This window comes from Pipistrellus kuhlii, unplaced genomic scaffold (assembly GCF_014108245.1).
Source record: "Pipistrellus kuhlii isolate mPipKuh1 unplaced genomic scaffold, mPipKuh1.p scaffold_m20_p_2, whole genome shotgun sequence".
NCBI lineage: Eukaryota > Metazoa > Chordata > Mammalia > Chiroptera > Vespertilionidae > Pipistrellus > Pipistrellus kuhlii.
In genome coordinates this window covers 131818067-131839321 of record NW_023425515.1, presented here as the reverse complement: position 1 = coordinate 131839321, position 21255 = coordinate 131818067, and the positions used below count along the sequence as shown (strand labels likewise).

At 41.2% G+C, this 21255-nt stretch overlaps 1 protein-coding gene across 2 annotated transcripts in view; it reads left to right on the top strand.

Moving 5' to 3' along the window:
- LRRC8C (leucine rich repeat containing 8 VRAC subunit C) overlaps positions 1-21255 on the top strand; it is a 131102-nt gene that overhangs the window by 45570 nt on the left and 64277 nt on the right. The window contains exon 1 of one of the 2 annotated variants that reach the window (XM_045584363.1): positions 5953-6163. The exons of the other annotated variant lie outside the window; for it this stretch is intronic. The gene's annotated coding sequence lies outside the window, so the exon portion shown is untranslated. Of the gene's footprint in view, positions 1-5952; positions 6164-21255 lie in introns of those variants that run through there. 2 annotated transcript variants of the gene reach the window in all.

The following is a 21255-nucleotide window of genomic DNA, read 5'->3' as shown; positions in this document are numbered from 1 at the left end:
GGTATAGCAATTCCCAAATGAATTTGACCACAGGACCCCTATTTCTTGGGGTGTTTAAAAGGCAGAGCTCTATGGAGAGCTGCTTAGAAAGGTCTCCGCGGAGGAATGGCTCTATCTCCCTGGAAGGTGGAAGACCGAGGTGCTTTAGGAGGATGTTGCCTGCCTAGTCTGTTCTGCGTGAGACAGATTTCCCAAAGATAGCAGGAATGGGCGTCTTCCTGCTTCTAGGTGACTTTATCCATTACTGATTGAAATCTGGGAAAGATCAAAATGGATCATTTTAAGATTGATGTGAAAAGTCTTAGCACTGAACAAGTCCTAAGAAATCGCCCATTTAAACCCCTTCATTTTAGATAAGGAGACTGAGCATCCAAAGATCTTAAGAAACTGTCCTAAAGTCCCAAAGGTAGTCAGCGGCAGAGCCACACCTGGAACCCAGGTTTCATTAATCCCAGTGTATGATCTTTTCACAAATAGCAATAAAAGTGACTATCACGGATCATTGTCATTGATACTGAAAAGGCAAACCAGGCCTTCCTTCTTGGTTGCCCCACACCCCCCAGAGTAAATTTAAGAAATTAATAAATGAACTCCAGAAAATGCATCTTGTGTCACTATGGGGTGGTATCTTTAAGAAGAGAGCCTCTGGGCATGGTGATAGCATTTTCTAAGTATACAAAGCAGCGTCCATGATACTTTTCCAAAGCGAGTCATGTGAGTAACAATAGCATCTTCAATTTCACTACTATGATAAGGTTTCTTGAGCCATCGTTGATCTGTATGCCTCGGAAAAAGAGAAGTTTCTCAGTCAAAGGAAAAGTACAATTCCTTAGACTTGAAATTATGTGCTTTGTCAGGACTGATGTCACTGAAATTTGAAGCAAGTCGATGCTAAATTGGATCTGAATGTTCTATGATACATTATGCACAATAGGATATGGTATTAAGAAATGGCTGGAAATTTTGAGTCCTGTGAAAAATGAGTTACCTTCCTTGGGAGATGTATTTTAATTTATTTTTTAATAAATAAGCAAGTGCTAAGTCCCTTAAGAGCATTTCATTATCATTAGAATAATTCAGTTCATGGCTAGAGTCAGTCATTTGTAGATTTAATTAATGAGTTTAATAATATATGAAAGTTCTTAATTCAGCAACTGTTCATGCTTAATGGCTGCAAGCAAATATTAGTGATAGCAGTGGTATTTGCTGAGAATGTCAAACTCATTTTTTATTTTAAACTTATACTGCATATATCTACAAGGTGACTTATTTATCATTAGCCCATCTAAACAATAATTCTAAGAATGAAGCTTTCTGCCTGGTATACTTCATGTTACCTAAAGTCAGAGCCACAGACTGTTCATGATCTTTCATTAAGAAGTTTGTTTTTAATCATAAAATGCTTTTCAGTTAACGCTGAGCTGTAAAATCACCTTATGAAAGCACACGTAGGGTGTAACCACTCTATTGGGAAAAGTATGAATAAATGCAATTTTAAAAACTACAGGAAAAAAATCACTCACCTTACTGAATATACTTGATGGATTCGATTTAAAAATATATATACCTTTGCTATGTGATTGAGTAGGAGGTAAGCATGAGAACTCTAAAATTAGATTTACCTGGTTCCAAATCCTAACTCTTTCATTCCTTGGTAACCTGACTTTTGGCTAGTTACTTGATTATTATGTGCCTAGGTTTTCTGCTCTGTGGATAGGAGAAAATAACACTGCCTATGGTGAATAAACAAGATATATAAAGCTAGAACATACTTAGCACATATGTGTACCTAATAAGTGCTTACTCATTATTATTATTTCCAAATAATATCTCACAAGTTAGTGGGACCAACCACTTCTAGTGTGTGTGTGTGTGTGTGTGTTGAAGGGGGGATTATGTAATATCAAGGTCTGATTTTAGCAGAATTTGACCTAAAGTTTTGTGGTATTCTATTTTTAGGTTCTCAGCACATCACCTCTTGGGCAACTGTCTCACAGGATAATTTTCTAAGGGAGGTTGAATTCTCCTTGCCCTAGCATTTTTGATGGCATAGAGTTAAGGATTTCAAAATTATTGCCAAAGGTGGTTTTATCTTGCAGCTCTTAATTCAGAAAGTACTAGTGGCTGCAACAGTGTTAACAATTGAAACTTAACACAACAATACTTTCTGTTAGCTAGGAATCCTTCCCACAAAGCTCAGAAATGGTCTGCGGAGCAGATATGCATAGGGTAGTCAGAGAATGCTGGTGGTTTTGGTTTAGAATTTAGACTTTACTTTCACTATTACTAGGCAAGATCAACTGAAATCAAATGCAAAACAAAGAAGGCAGCGGTCTTAAAGAAAAAGCCCAGCACCGAGAAAGCAAGGCTTACGCAGACATGTACATAATAATTCATTTTAATATAAACTCTCTATGAGCTAAAGGTTTCATTCATGAGGGTTCTAGAGTTTTAGTTCAATACAAGTTTTACTGAAATCAGAATCAATACACTTTAAAACTCACTCTTCCTACATTTAACCAGGCTCTATGTGAGGCATGGACACTGAAGTGAATAAAAATAAAGCAGTAAAGCAAAAACCTAGCGGTAAAGGGCAGCACACCATGGTTAACTGTCAAAATAGAGGTTCAAAAGCAAGTGCTGTGGGCGCACAAGGAAGGGAAATTACACTGGTCTGGAGCCTGCAGAGGCGTCACAGAAAAAACTACTTTTTAAAAAATATATATTTTTTATTGATTTTTACAGACAGGACGGAAGAGGGATAGAGAGCTAGAAACATCAAGCAGCTGCCTCCTGCACACCCCCTACTGGGGATGTGCCAACAACCAATGTACATGCCCTTGACTGGAATCAAACCTGGGACCTCTCAGTCCACAGGTCAATGCTCTATCCACTGAGCCAAACTGGTTTCAGCAAAGACTACTTTTGAAATATGCCTTCAAGGAATGATACAACCCAGCCCGCATTGTAGCTAACAAACAATGTAATACAATTACCATTTCCCCAGGACCCTCTAGAAGGGTTGCAAATATGTTTTCTAGAATCTTAAAAAGTAGGTATGGATGTCCCCATAGACAGATGGAGAACTGGGATTCAAAGATTAGGAAGCTCAGTGTCATCTGCCTAGTGAGTTGTAGACCCAGGATTCCAGCTGATCACTGTGTATTGTTCTAAATCCCTTACTATGGCCCTGCACTGCCCAGAAAAATCTGCTTATTCCCATTGCCAGCCAGGACGTGGCTAACTTGTAACTATGTGGAGTCTAAGTGTGGGAACTCATTCTGGAAGCCCATCTAGAATGTCAAACTTGGGACTGAAGAGTTTAGTAACCAGTGAAAGGTCAAGATGGTGGCTCTACCGTATACAGACACCTAACTCAAGTGCACTCTCATTTCTCTAAATTTCAATTACATTTAGTTTGAAATGGCTTATGTGGCTCATGTACCTGCTGGGTCCCCTCTGCCATGCTCTTGAACACCTTGAAACCAGGGAATAAGCTTTATGCTTTGAGACTCTCAGGGTCCAGCATTCATAGAAGTTGGCTAATGATTGATGATTCGCCTGGCACCTTACTGGGGGCTTGATATGTGTGAATGTTGACTTGCGTTAGGTTGACTGAGGTAAGGTGACTAGACTTGAGGTTTACATGCTAAAATTGCTTTTTAACGTGACCTAAGCAGTATCACATAGTAGTTTTCAGTCTAGTGCCTCTCAGACTTCAGTGTGTATGTGCATCACTTGACCTCACGTAGAACTATCCAGTTCACCCTATTAGAAAGCAGGCACAGAGTAGACAAAAGTGTTACCATTAAGCAAGTGAAGGGGGGAAGTAGGGAGACTCAAAGTTGTGGGGTTCATATGCCATTTCCAAACCTTGTTGCTGTACCCAGCCCCTTTGCTTCCACGGCCATCAAGAGTAGTAATGGTACATAACAGCTACCTTAGGTGATGTTATGAGTATTTACAAAGTGTCTTATAAACTAATTAGTTGTCTATTAGGTGAGTATTTATAAAGTGTTTGGCACTGTTCTTGCTGCTTTAAGTATGTTATCTAATTCTCATAATACCCTATGCCATAGAGCCTACGTATCGATAGTATCTAACGGATAATTTAAAAAAAAAAAGTAGTTAGTTCTTTATGTTTACACAGGAAGAGTAGTATTCCTGGTTCATCTGAGTCCAAAGTCTCAGGCTGAAAGGTTCCTTGAAACTGGGTAGAGATGCAACAATTGAGGGATGCTTACGCTTGAGGTCTGGGTGCCTGTGGTAAAGAAGGAGAGGTGCGCTTTGGAAGCACTTGCAGGATAAGGCCCACCCCACGAGGTCCGAGCCCTTAGTACTTGCCTCACGGAGCACTTAAATACATTTAAGAGCTGATCCTACCTCTGAGAGTACCTGATGGCTTCCAACGTATTCAAAATTTTTTTTAGCAAATGTCTAGAGTCAGCCTCTGCCTTTTCCTTAGGAACTCTCCAGGAACTTTTCCACCTGCTTATTTAGAAAGAAGTTCCCACTCTAGATTTTTGTCTTGATCTAGGTTCATTAAGGCTGGCGTTGGAGCCCTCTCTTAAGGGCTAAAAGGGCGTAAGGGAGTCTTCTGAGAGGGGAAACCCCAACACAGTACTGGAATTGCAAACGTGTAGGAGTTTGCCAGGTTAGCTGGGGGAAGCAAATAAAGCCCATGAGAACAATTTTGGGCAAATGTCCATTCTGCCTTGGAAATAGAAATGGGGTAAGAGGAGGTGCCTGCTTTCTTAAGGTTTGCTACGAAAGAAGAAACCAACCAGCGGAAGACTGTTAGTTGTCTATTAATTGTTCTATTCACATACATCGGTCTTTTCCTGGCTGCTGGACAGAGCAATGGTTTAACTTGAGGTGCTTGTAGAATAGCTGGTATTGATCAAGCATCCCAGAAGACTGTATTCCTTAGTAATCTTGTCTGTGCATTTTTTTCATTGGACAGATATTCCGTACAGAAGACAAGAGTTTGCGTTTTCATCCTGAAATTGGGTAAGGGAGGGTGGAGAAAAAAATAAAAATGGTGCCGATCAATAAGAAAAAAACCCCTCCCCCTCCCCCCCATACTCTTAAACAACAGGTGGTTTGGACCAGCACGGCCCACCCCTTGATGCACCCCACGAAAATCGTAGGCGGCACATTCCATGTCAGCGTCCCGGGAACCTGCTGCTGGGAGATGGGGGGTGGGAAGGGGGGCTGTCAGTGTCCCACAACAAGGGGGTTCCTGCCAGAGAGGAGACTCGAGTGTCAAAGGGCTGATGGGCTTCCTGGTCCAGGCAAATGAGCTTTCGCCCTCCTCTTTGGCGTCTGCCTCTATGCGTTCCACGACCACGTCCACCCGTGGGTTCCGATGGGTGGGGGGAGAAATAATAATAAAAAATTAGCTCTACCGTGACCGAGTGCCCGGGTCCTTCCCGGGAGCTCCCATCAGGGCTCTTCTCAGGGGTGGTGCCACCTCTAACCACCCGGAGAGGAGCTGCGGTGCGGCGCGGAGGCTGCGCGCAGAGAAGGCCGGGGGTTTCCGCGCTTTGTTAGGGATTGGGGGGGGGGGGGGGGTGTAAGCGGGGAGTCCCTGGGGAGAGCCGCCAGGTGGGCGGACCAGGGGCCCGCGCGGCCGGGCTGGGGGACGCGGGGGAGGGGTGGGTCCCCGCGGTCTGAAGGAGGTGCCGGCAGCGGGGGGCACCCTCTCCGGGGGCCGGCCGCGGGCGCGGGGTGGTCTCCCGGGGGAGGAAGTCCCCGGGCGGCAGGAGGCCTGCGTCACAGGGGGGCCGGCACCGGGGCGGGGGGGGGGGGGGGGGCGGCGGCGGCGGCCCCGGGGCCAGGCGCTGGGCGGCGCTGGCTGCCGCGGGCCGGGCTGCGCGCGGGGCGGCGCTGGGGGCGGCTCGGTCCGCGCCGAGGAGGCGGGAGGCGGGCGGAGGAGGAGGAGGAGGTTGAGGAGGAGGCGGGCGGAGAAGAGGACCGCGGGGCAGGGGCGTCCGCTGCGTCCCGGCTCGGAGCCCGCGAAGAGGACGAGGAAGAAGGCGCCGCCGTGGCCGCGGCCGCAGTGCTCCGGGCGCTACGAGCCATGAGCTGCGGCCTCCAGGGCGACCCCGCCGCCGCCGCCGCCGGCCGCCGCTGAGCCCGGCCCCGGGGACACCGCGCGGAGGTAAGGGCGGGACGCGGAGGATGGAGAGGGGCGGCCGCGGAGGAGCGCGCTCGGTCCGCTAGGTGCGCGGCGCCGGCGCTCACCGCCCCGCTCCCTGCCTGCCTGTCCCCGGCTCCGGCCCCCGGCCCCGGGGCAGGCAGAGCGCGGCCGCTGGCCCCTGGTGGTCCCCGGAGCCCTCCCTGCGCCGCTGGGGCTCAGGGACCCGCCAGCCCAGCCACCCCACCCATCCCCGCTTCCGGGCGCGGGCCCCCAGCCTGGCGCCAAGCGCGGCGCGGCCGCGGCAGGTTCTGCGGACTTGGGGGGTGGGGTGGGGGTGGACCGCAGGGAACGGGGCCACGGCCGGGGGGCGGTCGAGGTGCTTGGCTACCTTAAAAATCCCGGAGACCCCAGGGCTTGCCACTTCTGGTCCGCTGTCCCCTGGCCACCCCCGCGCCCCCGAAGTGAACACGCGGGGCGCAGAGGAATGCGAAGGGCTCCGAAGGGGCCGAGAGCGTGACGCCGCCGCCCCCCTGGGGACCCGAGGGGAGGGAGGACCGAGCCGGCCCCAGGCCCCACCAGCCAGGTGTCTGCCTAGGCCCGCGGTGGAGGCCAGGGCGGCTGCCTGGAACCCAACTCATGCTCGTTGGTCTTCCCCTTTCCAGCCGGTTCCCAAAAACGAGGTAGTGAGGGATGGAGGGAGCAACTCAGGAACTGTAGGATGTGCTCTGGAGACGCTAATTTCTCTCTTGTCTCCCTCGGCCCGTTAGTTCTTCCCTCCCCCACCCCGCGCCGGCCCGTGTACATCACATCCCAGTTCCTCCAGGTCGCAGACACCCAGCCCACGTCCGAGGACCGATAGTTCAGTGTGAGGACCAAACTTCACTTGGTTTCAAATTCTTAAAACTCCCAGCAAACCAGTTAGGAGACACTTTCAAGTCCCTATTTCCTTTAAAGTAAAAAATAAAAAAATAAAAAATAAATCCATCTTTATGGGAGTGCTGGCATTTGGCAGAGGGAGGCTTGAATGACCCCATTTAACGAAGCCTGGTGGGGGAGGAATAGGTAAAGAAAATGGCAGCCCTGTTTTTTAAACACACACACACACACACACACACACACACACACACACCCCACACACACACACACACACACACGCACGCACGCCTCACAAGGCCCCTGTGATGTAGGAAATGCACATTCGGGACTGGCGTGCTGTAGTAGTTTCCTAAGGTATGCACCGAGGCTTCATACACAAGCCATTCCAAATGCCATCTACTAGATGCTAGAGGAGGAAGCGTGGTGGTCACCCTCTCGATGAGCACAGCACTGAAATCGCCAGCATCAATGAGCTTTATCGGTGTATACATTCTCTGTCTTTTAAAAATTATTTGTGTAAAACCAAAATGAAAGCTGAACTGCACAAAATTTGCTCAGATTCATAAGCCTTGTGTCGGATGTATAGACATAGATAACAGATGTATACCACGAATCTGTGATGTTTGCATTCCTGTAACTCGGTTAAATAGGGAAGGGCAAGGGTGTAACTGATTTGCTTTACTTTGGAGTCATTAACTTAAACACTCTCTAGGAGAGGTTGTTGGCTTGCTTTTGGGGAGAAAGTGGGCAGTAGCTGCAAGGATGGATATTTTTTTAGGTTCACAGAAGAGATGTTGACCACAGATGGGGCCCATGAACACAACAATCATATCAGCATGTGTAACAGTTTCCTTATTAATAGAGTTTTCCGAGCCTTTGTTAATGGTACTAATTTCTTATTTCTCAACTAAGCACTTCAATTTACTTAATGTGTTTTTAGGAAGGGAATGCTTTTAGTGAAGAAAATGTAAGAGACAATTTAAGAGAAAAGAATGAATCATTTTCCACTTAAATGAAGCTTATCAGTTTATCGTTTAAAAAGAATACAAAGTTAGCAATATTTTAAGTTTTACGGTATCCAGTTTTTACCAAATTGTAATTATGATTTTTAATAGTCTATAGTATTTTTCAGTTATACTTACCAATCTATATATATAAATGGCTAGTATGCCAAGTGACAGTCTGGGTAATGATGTCACATAGCAACACCCAGCTTCCTCTCCCTAGCGACTAGCCTCCTTGCAGTTTCTTCAACCCAGGAACAAGAGTTGCTTTATAGCCAGGTGGAAACATTTTACACTGTAACCAAATGTCTATGAAGCATTTTCCCCTGCCTCATCTCATTTGATCCCCACAGAAGTCCTGGAGTATGTAGATTGGAGACTAGTGGAATCCTATTTTATTTTCATTAGCCAGAAAACAGATTTAGAAAGCTTAGAAACTTGACCCAACTGAAAAGAAGAAGTGGTGGACCTTGAAAATGACTTCAGGTTTTCTCACTGTGCAGAATATAGTCAAACACTGCTGCAGTTAAATATTTTACCCTTTGTTCTCCCTGCATGATCTACAATAATAATTTACTTCATGTTGATATTTATTGCTATGTTGCTGACAGTTACCTGAAAGAGAAGTTGGGGTGCTTCAATGGGCTCCAAAAAGTTTAGCTAAATTAGAAAGTAGGTTTAATTAAGCAAGTTTAATCTATATCTATAAAAGGCTAAGTTGACTTGCATATGCTTGATACATATAAAGCTCTCTCAGGTACCCATTGCACATGTGAGTTTCCATCTGTCATTGACAATTGTGAATTTGGTTGACACTTCTATTATAGAGAAAGGGTGAATAATGATATTAAAATATTTCTTCTAATTAATTTTGTTTCAATGTGCACAAATACATGCACCTGGCCACTAGTAGCATTATAATGAAGCCCAAGTTAAAATAAAGGGGGTGGAAACTTATAAGTATTTTGCCAAATATTGTGTTAATGATGTCATATAGTACTGTAATATAGTCAGCTGCTCTAAGTACATGACATACATTATCTCAGACTCTTACAGCAAACCCTTTAGGTAAATGATGCCATCCACATTTCACAGAGGAAAAGGCTTAGAGTTTGTGACTTGCCCAAGACCATTAATGCTTGAAGAAGGCCAAGCCCTTTTAGCCATAATAATGGACTTTTCCACCATCCAAAGCTCCCTCTTTTTCTCCCTACATAAATGTATTGTGACTGTATGAAAAAAACTGAGGTCAAGGAAGTAAAGTCTCCTGTCCAGAGTTTTTTGTGTAACTAGTGTGTAGCAGAATTGAAACTTGGAATCAGGGCCACATGTTTCCCAAACTCCTGTTCTTGCCACTGATCTCTAGTAAATGACTAATAAAGAGCTGAACCTAATGGACATTTTACTTCCGCTCATCAGCTATTCTCATTCACGGAATGTGGTGGCCATGGGCTACGTATATCACACTTTCAAAGACTGGCTGTATCTCCAGCCCTGGATCACTTAAGAAAGCATATTGCAGCCAACAAGGGTAAAAATTACTCTAGAGGCATCCTTGAATTCATTTAAGTTATCTTAAAATATAAATCACCCTAGATTGGCATGGGGTAAAGAGCCTACCTCATTATAGGAAAAGCTGAGCCTGGTCAGTGTGGTTGAGTGTTATCTATGAACCAGGAGGTCACGGTTAGATTCCTGGTCAGGGCACATGCCCAAATTGCAGGCTTGATCCCCAGTAGGGGGCATGCAGGAGGCAGTTGATCAATTATTCTCTCTCATCATTGATATTTCTATCTCTCTCCTCCCTTTCTGTCTGAAATCAACAAAGATATATATATTTTTTAAAAGATAGGAAAAGCTGTATCAAACTCTGGCTCTGCACAGTAGGAGTGCCAACTGATTCACATTATTCAGTTTCTCTGAGCTGGTTTCCTCGTATGTAATGGAGTTCATAAAGCCTACCTGGAGAGATCATTGTTCTGATTAGATGTAGCAATTCATACAAAGGACAGGTGCTGTCACCTAGAAGGTGCTTAGTAAATAGGATGGATGAATACTCTGTATCCTGGCTAGCACTAATTGAAATTTCTGCCATATTTCACTTTTTGTATATTTTGCATGTACATAGTGATTAGTCACTGCCGTCTGTGACTCATTTTTCATATGGCTACACAAAATTCTAATCCAGTGTTTAGCATCTTCAACTTTTGAGTCACATCCTTTTTTTGTAGTCCTTACTTACACGTATTTACTCACCTCACATAGTTTTCCCTTTGTTCCACTCTGCACATTTTTAAAAACTTTACCAGCCACATTTTGGTTGGAATGTATTTTTTGGCAAAAACACTTTCCTGTTTTCTGCCTCTCCTGATTTCTCAGCCTTGCTTATCACTCACAGAAGGCACCATGACAAACCCAGGATCTCCCCACCACACACCTTACCTTAACTGAGCCTCGACCACTAAAATTCTGCATCTCATTCAAGGCTCAGCCTGAATGCTACATCTAGCTGAGCTCATGTACCTCGTATTTTAAATCTTTTGTCCATTCACTTATAATTCAGACATGTACCCTGATGCTGTAAATAATATTATTTTTACTTTCTTAGTTATTTGTCCAAATAATATCCTATGGAAGATTGTAATCTCTCTGAGGTCAGGGATGTTTTTCTATTTCTTTTTCTTACTAAATTTTTTTATTGATTTCAGAGAGAGGAAGGAGGAAAGAGAGAGAGAGAAACATCAATGATAAGAGAGAACCTTAGCTGATTTGGCTCAGTGGATAGAGCATCAGCCCACAGACTGAAGGGTGCCAGGTTTGATTCCAGTCAAGGACAGGTAACTCCATTGCAGCCTTGATCCCCAATCATGGTCAGAGCATGTGTGGGAGGCAACCAATTGATGTGTCTCTCTCACATCAATGTTTCTCTCTTTGTGTCTCTCCCACTCCTTCCTCTCTCTCTAAAATTCAATGGAAAAATTATCCTTGAGTGAAGATTAACATCAACAAAATTATGAGAGAGAATCATCCATCAGCTGCTTTCTGCTCACCCCCTACTGGGGACCTAGCCTGCAACCCAGGATAAACCTTGACCAGTTCATAGGTCAACCACTGAACCACACCGGACAGGCCATTTTTTCTGTGTCTTAGCAATGTTTGCTTTATATAAAGCTTACATGCTTTTTATTTCCTGAATGAAAGATGAGTCAGAAATTCTGACAGATTCTTACAGTAATTAGGAAAGACACCCAAATTATTTGTCTCCATTACATGATTGTTAGTAGCACCTTCCTCTTTATTTTGAGATTTGTTCATCCCAGCCTTCTCCACCAGTTTAGCTGGCATTCCATTAACTGGGAAGGCATATATAGGAAAGCACCATGACAAACCCGGGATCTCCCCACCACACACCTCACACAAAGCCTTGGTCACCAGGTACCATGTAAGAGGGTGTGTTTTCATTAACAAATTATTCCTGTGGTGGTATGATTAACTCCTTAGTTGCAGGGATATTTAGCATGCCCACAGTGTTTGAGTAGTTTGGCCATTTTAGATGGGGTAACAGTCCAGACGGATTTCTTTCATTAGGAATTGGGTTTATCTGAGGGAAAGGAACACTTGCCTTAAGAGGAGGATTTCAAACCCCTTAGCTTGGAAATAAGACTCATCATGGCCGTGTATTGGCTACTGCCAAAAGTGACCTTCATGAGATAATTAGCACAAAGACCCAGACAGTCTCACCCCAAATATGAGAGGTAGAAAAAATAAAAAGGAAGAGGTAAAAGCAAAGCATGACTATACTAACATATGACTGTGGCCTGCTAGATATCACTAAATGCTGGACTATAGAATTAGGAAAGAGACTATGCGGTCAATGTGAGCAAGAGAAACTAGTGTGGCTTTGAACTTCTAGTACATGAATATACTCCCATTGATTCCAGGGCTGGCACAGGAGGGCAAGAGGGTAATTTCAGAACTTTGGTTAAAATAGTTTGGTAAAAACATTGAAATATTTCTAAGCATTAAAGAGGAAAAGAATAACTGAAGTCTTTCCTAATATCAGGTATTAAACAAATAACCCAAGCTATCTACATAGAAGTATAACACACTATCATAAATTTTAGGAGTGAATTTAAGATCATTTTTGGTGTTGGATGGGTGTCCTTTTAAAATACGGTTCTGGCTGAAACCGGTTTGGCTCAGTGGTAGAGCGTCTGTCTGTGGACTGAAAGGTCCCAGGTTCGATTCCGGTCAGGGGCATGTACATTGGTTGCGGGCACATCCCCGGTAGGGGTGTATAGGAGGCAGCTGGTCAATGTTTCTCTCTCATCGACGTTCTATCTCTCTCCCTTCCGCTCTATAAAAAATTAATAAAATATATTTAAAAATAAAATACGGTTCTGGCCCTAGCTTGTTTGGATCAGTGGCTAGAGCACATGTGTCAAACACAAGGCCCGCGGGCCAAATCCGTCCCGCCAGGCCTTGCAATGTGGCCCGCACCGCGCTGTCATCACTGCACTCCGCTGCGTTTCCATTACAATGACAGTTTATGACTGTTCAGCAAACCATTCGGCCCGCGATTTAGGCTGGATTTTAGATTTTGGCCCCTTCTCTGATTGAGTTTGACACCCCTAGGCTAGAGCATCAGCCTGTAGACTGAAGGGTCCCGGGTTCGATTCCAGTCAAGGACACATGCCTGGGTTACGGGCTCAGTCCCCAGTGTGGGGCCTGCAAGAGGCAGCCAATCAATGATTCTCTCTCATCATTGATGTTTCTCTCTCTCCCTCTCCTGTCCTCTCTGAAATGAATAAAAATGTAAATAAATAAAATATGGTTCTGTAGTCTGCAGTGTATCTAACTATGAATGGCAGTTGGTAGAGAAATGATAATGTGGGTTTAGAAACTGAATGGAGTTCAGAAAAGAAAAGGGAGAATTGAAAAAATTCAAACACTAATTTTAAGGAACATGTTTGAAAGCTTAGGGAAGTAACTGACGCGGATCAGATGACTGAAGTATTTTGAATCAAAGGAACCCAGGAGAACTCTGTGTGCTTTAAAGAGCCCCTCTGAGGCCTCAGAAGAAGCAGAGCCATTCCCACACTCCAGAAGGGTGGGTAGGTGGAGCCAAGAGGAAAGTTCGTGGGGCCAAACCAAAACAACTGCTTCAAGGGTTTGCAAACTTAGAGAAAATACAATGACACTCCTAGAAAAGCGTTCCTCACCCTTTCCTTTCCTCGTTACTCTCCCTCCCCACGCCTATTTCAGATAAATTATGTCACAGGTACACTATATATCTCCTTATGTAATGTGGCCTTTTTGCACCTTTAATGTTAGTAACTACAAACATTATTTAAGACTTTTTTACCCTGCTCCCCAGAACCAATTTTCAACACGGGCAAGATTGCACCCCTATTGAGAAGACATGATGTGGCATGATTCTGTATTATGTTAGAAACTCACGCAAGAGCCATATGGAACTAAAATACATGAAGAATAGAATACACACACACACACATGCACGCACATATATTTGTATGAATGCATTTAATACATTAATGAACAAATTCTCTGGAATTAGGTTGCTTTTTCTTTGCCTTATAAAAAACCATGCACTATTTATTGACTTTTAAACTGAAATACCTATGTAAAAGAAAAATATAAGGCTTTTTGTTGTCTGGATTGCACTTTGGCAAAATTATTAAATTCACAAAGTTATCTTCCCAAGCCTCGTCTACCCACATTCTTATTTTTCCAGGATGGGAAAGCCTTTCCCAAACTTTAAATGCTCAACATCCTTTATTTACTTTTGTTATGCTGGGAAGACTCTGATATTAGCCATTCATGTGACTGGTCAATTATATAAATATAAATGAGTTTGTCCTTATTAGAGCATTTGTATTTTAAGCTACTTATTTATAAACGTGAAACACTATGTCTCCTATCAAAGGGATTTCAGCTTGCAACAAGTAGTTATTTAGAGAAGTCATTCTTAACTTTCTCATTTTCAGTTCATGCTTCCGTTCCCTGGGGAGATGTCTAATCTGGGTGCTGTAGGGTTAGGGGAGCTTGGTTTCTTTATACTATACTGGCTTCTCTCAGCATGTGGAACCTATTGGCTCTTGCTTCTGCCCTTAACCCAAAACAAGTCATCTTCTTATCCTCCAGGTTAGGGGTGTCGAACTCAATCAGAGAAGGGGCCAAAATCTAAAATCCAGCCTAAATCGCGGGCCGAATGGTTTACTGAACAGTCATAAACTGTCATTGTGATGGAAACGCAGCAGAGTGCAGTGATGACAGCGCGGTGCGGGCCACATTGCAAGGCCTGGCGGGACGGATTTGGCCCTCGGGCCTTGTGTTTGACACATGTGCTCCAGGTCTTATTTTAACCAAATTGACTTTTTCCCTTTCCTTTACCCCCAAACTTCAGAAGTATCTTTGTTTTTCAGCACTTTTGTCTGTATGATTTTTAGAGCTTCAGTGAACATCCATGAGGGCAGAGGCCATATAGGCCATATCTGTTTATTTACGTCTGTATCCACAGCACCTTCATGGTGCCTGGGACACTGCTACTCAAGAAATAGTCCTGGATTAAGTATTAATGATATATTTTACAGTAATGTTTCTAACATACCATCTTGGATTGTATCCTTTTCCATTCCTATTGTTTTTAATTCTGGTAATGAAATTTGATAGTGTAATTTAGAAGTTATCCTTCTCAACAGAGTCATGAAATATGTACACAAAAATATTTCTAGCCCTGGCCAGTGTCCTCAGTGGTTAGAGTGCTGGCCCTGCCAGAAGTGTTGTGAGTTTGATTTCTAGTCAAGGACAAACACCTGGGCTTCAGGCTTGCTTCCCAGACCTGGTCGGGGCATGAATGCAGGAGGCAATCAATCAATATGTCTCTTTCATATTGATCTCTCTCTCTTTCTCTCTCTTCCTCCCTCCCTCCCTCCCTCCCTCCCTCCCTCCCTCCCTCCCTCCCTCCCTCTCCTTTTCCTCAACTCTCTCAAAAAATTAGTGGAAAAAATATCTTCGGGTGAGGACTAACAAAAAATATTTCTACATGTGATTGGAAATGAGGAACAAGTATTATATGAAAGATGAAGTCAGAACATCAAAATAAACCCTATGGAAAAGTCACTAAGTAAGCTAAATATATGAAAACTCATGGGTCCTTTGAGCTCTCCTTATGTACACAAAGAACTTGTAAAATCAATAAAAATTACTATCTAGTCTCTTTCAAATACTTTAGAGATGTATGAAAATTAGAAACGGGTTCAAATATCTTTTTGAAAAAATGGGAAAGACATAACCTATAAATCCCATTTGTGGAAAAATGCTATAGAACGTTATTTAGCTAATAACATCTTGTATATATACTATATATATATATATATATATATATATATATATATATATATGTAGTTAGTTTCATTAGGAAAACACTGTTAAGCTAATTTGTATTATCTCCCCTGACATTAGCAAGGTCATTATCCTTAATGTTCTTACCAGCAAAGTTAGGGAATACTGTCCTACACACACAACTTTCTAGTTAATGCACAATTATATGGATCCCTATAACCAGAAAGTAGTTAAAGTTGAGGAGCTAGCAACTCGAGGTGTGTATAGAGTTTGGATCTCAGTTGAGTTTTCAGCATTTTATCTAAGGATCTGGTGGCAGAATAGAAAATATGTATTTTGTATTTCTATCCTGGCTCTGTAGTGGAGAGAGCAGCATGGTGTTGAAGCAAGGATTAGAAATGAGCTTGGAAAAATGAAATGAAATTAATTATAGGAAAGTAAAAACTAAGCAGTGAAATTCATTTAAGGAAAGTAGAGGGTTATAATTTAAAGAAAAATGAGTAAACCAACCATACAAATATATTAGATTTTTGTTTGTGGTGTTATATTCATTTCCATACCACTAATATTTATATTAATACCTAGTATGTAAGAAAGACTCAGTGAATATTTATTTAATGAATAAATAAATGAAACACAAGATAGAGAAAGGCTAACTATATGCCATGAAGGCAAAAATAAAATTCCTAAGGAGATGATGGTAAAAACTAGTAGACTGAATTGACTGTTAGAAAAAACTTTGGGAGAGCATATGTTAAAGTTTTATTCCAGCCTTACATAAAAGAGAAAAGTTTCTCATAGGTCAGTTTAAAAATTCTTTCTTACTATGAGCATTTTATTAGAGTAATGGATAGTTAGGTATTGTCAGACTAGATAAAAATGTGGGTTCAAGGTCAACAGTTAAACTCGACTGTTTCAGCTAACTAGGTGGCTCTTTAGCTGGTTTCCATGGACAAGTCTTATACATGAGGCTAGCCAGTACAGTAAGGATGAAAAAAAATCTATATAAAACCCTAATATGCAAATTGACTAAATGATGGAACGACTTACAGGATGACTGGTTGCTACCACCAGGGAGCAGATGTTCAACATAGGAGTTGTCCCAGCCCTCAGGCCCCAATCAGCTGTGATGCTGCCAGGCAAGCCATGGCAGGTGCTAGTGGAGGCCCTGATCAACCTGCAGGTCACCCCACAGATTGGCCCTGATTGCCAGCCCAGCCTAGGGACCCTACCTGTGTAGGAATTTCATGCAGCCGGCCTCTAGTAATAATGATAAAGTCATAAATGTTGGAAAGGAAGAAGTAAAAAAAAAAAAAAATCTCTTTTTACAAACTTGTGATTAGAAATTAGGACTCCTCATCCTAAGGACAGTGGAGAAGGCTGACAGGAAAAATGAACTGATTCATTTGAAATATGCTGGTGAAAGAGACCTCAACCATTGACCACCAGGAAAATAAACAAGTGCGTCATAGAGTAAATTAAGCCTGAAACTTCTCTGGAGGCAAACATGACAAAACTGAAGCTGTGCTACTTAGGGCACATTATGAGAAGGCAGTGTTCTTTAGAAAAAGCAATAATGCTGGGAAAAATAGAAGGCAACAAGCAAAGAGGAAAACCAAATAGGAGATGGATTGACTCCCATTAAAGAAGCTATAAGCATTTGTCTACAGGAGCTGTGCAGGGCTGTGTGGACATCATTCATTGATTGAGTCACTGGGAGTTGGAGCCAACACAACGACACACCCCACACATCCTAAGGAATCTACAAAACCACCACTAAAAATAGGTGTCACCATCATCTTTGACTGGCATGCAGCTACTTAAAATTTACGAGCAAAATCTTAGAAGTAAGTCTATTTCAGTCTGCCCTGGTACACAAATGCAAAGATGATTTTACTTCTCTTGGATTATAGTATCTAATACTATAATCACATAACTAACATTTTACCTGTTTTTTAACTTGACATCTTTCCCCATAAATGGATTGCAATAAACAGAACAGCCTACTGTTGATCTACTTAAGGAATTACTAGGAGCAAGTCAATTAAAACTAATTATTTCCTTTATTCCTTTTACTTGATAGTGCCACATCCTGGCTTATAGTAAGGGGAGCAGACATATGATGCTACCTAGAGGCTATTTAGTATGTATTAAACATGTTTTTAATATTAAAAAAAACTGCTCCTGCTGAAACTGGTTTGGCTCAGTGGATAGAGCATCGGTCTGTGGACTGAAAGGTTCCAGGTTCGATTCCAGTCAAGGGCATGTACCTTGTGGTTGCAGGCACATAACCAGTAGGAGGTGTGCAGGAGACAGCTGATCAATGTTTCTCTCTGATCGATGTTTCCAGCTCTCTATCCCTCTCTCTTCCTCTCTGTAAAAAAATCAATAAAATGTATTTTTTAAAAACAACTGCTCCTTTTGTTAATGCTCCAAATCTGGAACAGAAAGCAACATTTTAAAATATTTAAAATATTGTTGCATAGCAATGTAGATGCCCAGTAATAAGGAAAGGTCATACTGGTGGCTGAAATAGTAACTAGTAACAGATAAATCAGATGAAATATCAGAATTTAATTTTTCTAGTGACCAAGAATCTCATTCTGTTTTTTTTGTTTGTTTGTTTTTTTGCTTTCAGCTATATATAAATTTGAAATATCAAAAAAATAGCACAAAAAGAAATACGCTCATTGTCCCTTCTGAAAGAACACATTTGGATTGAGGAAAAATAACTTTTGTCATCTGGGTAGAATATCTGGGTGTCATCTGGAAAATAATTTTATAGCCTCATATTGAGAAAAGGTCATCTCAGAAATAACTATTATTTTTGAGTGACCAAGTTATCTATTCTAATAAGCTCTTTAAGTTTTAATTTTATCTCAGCATGTGTTACTTTTTATATAAATCACATAAGCTAAAAATGGTGGGTGACAATAGTGTTAAAGTTTAGTTTTTAAGATAACATTAATTTTATAAAGTATGTTATAAAATAATGATTATAGTCTTAATATTTGAAGAATATACTTATCTATAAAGAAATGATACATAGCTTTAACTCATGATATTATTTTGCCAAAGATTATTCATAATTACTTAATTTTAATATTGTCCCAGATGTGACAATAATTAGTCTTATTATTTGAGTAGTAAAAAGAAAAAATTATGTATAGAGATATGATACATAGCTTTAAACTATCACTTGGTCATATTTAGACAAAGATTACTTATAATTGTTTAGTTTTAATGTTAGTCCCAGGTCTTAAAATTAATTATTTTGAATTACAATGCACATTACCACTTAAAAATAATGTATTACAGTTCATATTAAAAACTTATCAGATAGCTATGACATTTATGGTTTCACATTACTGCAGCAATGCCTAAAATTTATAACCATTAACGAAACAGGCTAGTTATAACTCTTATAGACTTAAATTTTTAGTGTAAAGTAATGTACTGACTTAGACAAATATAAGGAATTTAGTATCTTCCCATTAAATAACATTCTATTAAAGAACAGATTAGTCTTGCATGAACAGCTTTATTGAGATATAATTTACATACTATAACACTGATTTATTTAAATTATACAATTAAATGCTTTTTAGTGTAATTACAGAATTGTATAATCATTACCATAATCCAATTTTGAAACATTTTTATCACCTTAAAAAGAAGGCTGTACCCTTAGCTGTCACTCTTCACCATATCTCCCAGTTTGCTCAAACTTTGGACAGCCCCTAATCTATATTCTGAATCTACAGATGGTCTATTCTGGACATTTCACATAATGGTATTATATGTGACTTTTGTAACTTGCTGCTTTTACTTAACACATATTCAGTGTTCATCCATGTATCAAGTTATACCATGTGTCAATATGCTATTCCTTTTCACTGCTAGATAATAATTCCATTATGTAGATATAACATGTTTTCTGTATCCATTCATCAATTGGTGGATATTTAGGTTGTTTCCACTTTGGGGCTATGAGGAATAGTGCCCCTAATAATATTCAGATACAAATTTTTGTGTGGATATATATTTTTTTCATTTATTTTGGGTAAGTATGTATAGAAGTGAAATTGCTGGATCATATGGCATCTATGATTTTATCATTTTTATGTAAATGAGGTATAATTTTTATATCATCTCCACAACTAGAATAAAGTCAAGGCTAAGACATTGAACAAAATAGTTTAATTTGTCTAAGTATTCCTCATTATCAGAAATATCAATTGAACATTGATTTATATAATTCAACCGTAGTTTGCAAAGTACTATCAAAGCACTATTAAATTACTTTAGATTAAAAGTTCTGGTTAAGAACTCTAGAAAGGGCAGATGAAGGCTGATCAGGTAGAAATTTTTTGGTTCCTTATCCTTAATGATCTGACTACCACCCATTAAGTTTAAATTCCGCTCTTGTGAAATTTCCCCCCTCTTTTTGTTATGAGCACTGGGGCAATAACTTTTTCATATTCTTTTATTCTAGATATTTGTGTTTATTAGCTTCTGCCTGGAATATGTGACCTCCATTTATTTGAGGATTTAGAGTCTTATTAATTTCTCTCTGGAAAGAGGCAAAGGCAACTTTAAAAGTAAAACACTTTTAATTGATTAACATTCTTACACTATTCTGTTGTTTGGGATGGTGATGGAGGGATTATCTTGATAAATGGTAGATCTCTATGTGTTTTTGGTCTACTTAGAACTACTCTTTTCATTCACTGTCAGGCCAAGTCCTGGCAGAAATTTCTCTTAACTCTTTTTCTTTTCACACCCAGGCCTATTTGTTTAAGGAGGTGTTTTCCTAGCACACAAGGGACAAATTCCTGTGACCACTTAGTCTTTGTTATTAAAGGTGTCTAAGCCACTAGGAAGCTGAAGGTCTAATAGGTGCCCCAAGAACTCACTCACCACAAAAGCACAACACTAAAAATAACCGCTGTCAGACACAGGTAAATAGAAAACCTCTGAACCAATTTCTACACGCTATTTTAACTGTTGGGGTAATGTAAATACAAATATATACACAAACTCAATGCAAGCAAGCACAAAATAAAGAGACTTTAGTGAACGTTATAAAAGGATAATTTTCAGAAAGTTAAGCATGACTCTTAAATACAAAATAAACATGTCAAAGACTTACTCAACTCCTTGATGAAGGAGCTGGCAGAATGGCAGAGTGGATTCAAAGAGCATCCAGGAATTATTTGGGGGCGGGGGGGGAGACTTAGAATAACATTGGGAGCTTAGATACAAAACTAAGCAATGTCCTTCAGGACAATGAAAAAAAAAATAATGTTTTGGGTTTTCTTACACACTGGACAAAAATCTACAAGTCTGAACTTTAACCAGTAGTAATTAACAAGTCAATGAAAGTTATATTTCCCTAAACAGTTTTTCAGTATTACAATGAAAGAATAGTCTGCCCTCCCTTGGCCTCATTTCCAAGATTTAGATCCTTTTTTTCTTAACAATGCATACTTTCTCATTCCTGACTTTCCTTTTAAGGGCTTTGGTTGTTTCTCAGTAATATAGCAAACGTTTCGCATGGAATGTGTCAAATACAAAACACTGGCCATGGAAGTTCTCAAACATAAGACACGGGACAGAAACTTTGGGTTCTGTGCTTGACTTTCCTTTCTGAGCATCCCTTATGTCACACAATTATCAAAATACCTCTTTAATCTCCTCCTGGAAAGGAGTTCTGTTTTAACTCCAACCCCAAGTTTATTCAATTTTAGGGCCCAGACTGCTCTCCAAGCTCTCAACTTAGATGGTAAGTCATCGTTATCGTAAGCCTCACAGAACAAGAGTCCTGTCAGGTGGCCATTAGACTTTGACACTCAAATAACCGTAGAT